Source organism: Perognathus longimembris, chromosome 28 (assembly GCF_023159225.1).
Source record: "Perognathus longimembris pacificus isolate PPM17 chromosome 28, ASM2315922v1, whole genome shotgun sequence".
NCBI lineage: Eukaryota > Metazoa > Chordata > Mammalia > Rodentia > Heteromyidae > Perognathus > Perognathus longimembris.
This window is the reverse complement of record NC_063188.1, coordinates 74,976,299-74,979,457: the sequence shown is the minus strand read 5'-3', so window position 1 is coordinate 74,979,457 and position 3,159 is coordinate 74,976,299.

The following is a 3,159-nucleotide window of genomic DNA, read 5'->3' as shown; positions in this document are numbered from 1 at the left end:
CCCACCAAGAATGAAGTAGGACTCCCTTTTGGCTACATCCCCTCCAACAATTGTTATTGTTAGTTTTCTTGACATATGACATTCTTACTGGGGTGAGATGAAATCTCAATGTTGTTTTGATTTGCATTTCTTTTATGGACAGTGATGTAGAGCATTTTTTCATATGTCTCCTGGACATTCTCATTTCCTAATCAGAGAAGTCTCTTTGTAAGTCTTTAGCCCACTTGATGAAGGGGCTATTGGTTCTTTGCGGTTTTGTTTTGGAAGAGGGTATTTTTTTTTTCTGCATATATTTTAGATATGAGGCCATTGTCCATTGAATGGCCAGTAAAGATCTTCTCCCAGTCTGTGGGCTTTCCGTTCATCTTGTGAGCTATGTCCTTCGCCATGCAGAAGCTCTGCAGTTAGATGCAGTCCCATTTGTCCAAACTTTCTTTGATTTGTAGCCTTTCTGGATCTTTGTTAAGGAAGTTCCGTCCTGCACCATGGAGCCCAAGTGTTTCTCCTACTCCTTCCTTTAGTGTTTTGAGCATGTCTGTTTTGATTTCGAGGTCTTTAATCCATTTGGAATTGATTTTGGTACAGGGAGATATATAAGGATCTAGTTTAATTTGTTGCAAGTGTTGAGCCAGTTTTGCCAGCACCATTTGTTAAAGAGGCTATCTTTCTTCCATACTATTGTTTTAGCTCCTTTATCAAAAATTAAGTAGGCGTAGTTCTGTGGGTTCATTTCTGGGTCTTCAATTCTGTTCCATTGGTCTTCAGGCCTGTTCTGGTGCCAATACCAAGCTGTTTTTATTACTATAGCTTTATAATACAGCTTGAAGTTGGGTATTGTAATTCCTCCAGCACTGTTCTTTCTGCTTAGGATTGTTTTTGCTATTCTAGGTCTTTTATTGTTCCATATGAATTTCTGGATTGCTTCTTCTATTTCATTAAAAAATGGTATTGGGATATTAATGGGTATTGCATTGAATTTGTAGATAGCCTTTGGCAATATTGCCATTTTGATTATATTAATCCTCCCAATCCAGGAGCATGGGAGGTTTTTCCATTTCCTTAGCTCTGACTTAATTTTGTTTTTCAAGCTTTTAAAGTTCTCATCAAAGCGGTCTTTCATTTCTTTGGTTAAGGTTATTCCTAGGTATTTTTTGTTTTGGGGGGCTATTGCAAAAGGAGTGGCTTTCCTGATTTCAGGATCGGTCTTTGGGTCGTTAGCATAGAGAAAGGCCGTTGATTTTTGAAGGTTTATTTTATATCCTGCAACTTTGCCAAAGTTTTGGATCAGCTCTATTAGCTTGGGGGTAGAGTCTATGGGATTCTTTAGGTATAGGATCATGTCATCTGCGAAGAGGAGAAAGTTTAACTTCATCTTTTCCTATTTGGATCCCATTTATATTTTCTTCTTGCCTAATTGCTCTGGCTAGGAATTCTAGTACTATGTTGAAGAGCAGGGGAGAGAGTAGACATCCCTGCCTTGTTCCTGATTTTAAAGGGAATGGCTTTAGTTTTTCCCCATTTAGAGTTATGCTTGCTGTTGGTTTGTCATAAACTGCCTTGATTATATTCAGGAATGTTCCCTGGAATCCCATTTCTTCCAGGGCTTTAAGCATAAATGGGTGCTGGATTTTATCGAACGCTTTTTTCCGCATCCAGAGATAAAATCATGTGGTTCTTTACCTTCCTCCGGTTGATGTGGTGGATTACATTAATTGACTTGCGTATATTAAACCAACTGTGCATCCCTGGAATGAATCCAGTTTGATCGTGGTGTATGATTTTTTTGATGACCTGTTGAAGTCTATTGGCCAGAATTTTGTTGAGAATTTTTGCGTCTACGTTCATCAGGGAGATCGGTCTATAGACCTCTTTCCGTGATGAGTCCCTGCCTGGTTTTGGGATGAGGGTTATACTGATTTCATAGAATGAGTCTGGCTGTGAACGTTCTCCTTCAATTTCATTGAAGAGTTTGAGAAATATTGGTGTGAGTTCTGTTTTGAAGGCCTTGTAGAATTCTGCATTGAACCGTCTTGACCTGGGCTTTTCTTGGATTGGTGATCATTTATTGCCGTTTCTAGTTCAATATTGGATATGGGTCTGTTTAGAAGGTTTAAATCTTCATGTTTACGTTTGGGGATATGAATTTTTTTCTAGGAAATCACCATTCCTTCCAAGTTCTCGAATTTGTTGGCATAAAGGTTTGCAAAACAGTCCCTTATTTTTTTTCTGAATTTCGGTTATTTCTATGGTGATGTTACCTGTTTCATCTCTTATCTTGTTTATTTGAGTGTGCTGCCTTCGTTTCTTGGTCAGGTTTGCCAGGGGTCTGTCTATCTTGTTGATTTTTTCAAAGAACCAACTCTTTGTTTTGTTGATTCTTTCGATGGATTTTTTCATCTCTAATTGATTTAATTCTGATTTGATTTTAATTATTTGCTTCCGTCTATTGACTTGGGGTTTGGCTTGTTGTTCGCTCTCAAGGAAATTAAGGTGCTTCCTTAAATTATTGAGTTGCTGTTTCTCCAGTTTGTTGATGTATGCACTCAGAGATATAAATTTTCCTCTGAGTAGTGCCTTTGCTGTGTCCCAAAGGAGCTGGTACTTTTTATCCTCAACTTGGTTGAATTCCATAAACATTTGAATTTCCGTTTTAATTTCTTCAATGACCCACTGATGCTTCAGCAGTGTGTTGTTTAGTCTCCATGAATTGTATGATTTTCTGTGGTGGCTGTTTGAGTTGAGCTCTAATTTCATTCCATTGTGGTCTGAGAGAATGCAGGCAATGGTTTTGATACTTCTGCATTTGTAAAGATTTTCTTTGTGCCCTAAGATGTGATCTATTTTGGAGAATGTTCCATGTGCTGTGGAGAAGAATGTGTAATCTGTTGTTGCTGGGTGGAATATTTTGTAGATGTCGGTTAAGTCTAGTTGGTCTATGCAGTTATTTAGTTCTGTGGTTTCTTTGTTCAGTTTTTGGCGTGTTGATCTGTCCAGAGGTGATAGTGGAGTGTTAAAGTCCCCAACTATCAATGTGTTTGGGTCTATGAGTGTTTTTAGAGTCAGTAGTGTTTGTTTGATGAAGTTGGGTGCTCCTGCATTTGGGGTGTAGATATTTAGAATGGTTATATCTTCCTGTAGGAGAGATCCCTTTACCAGTAT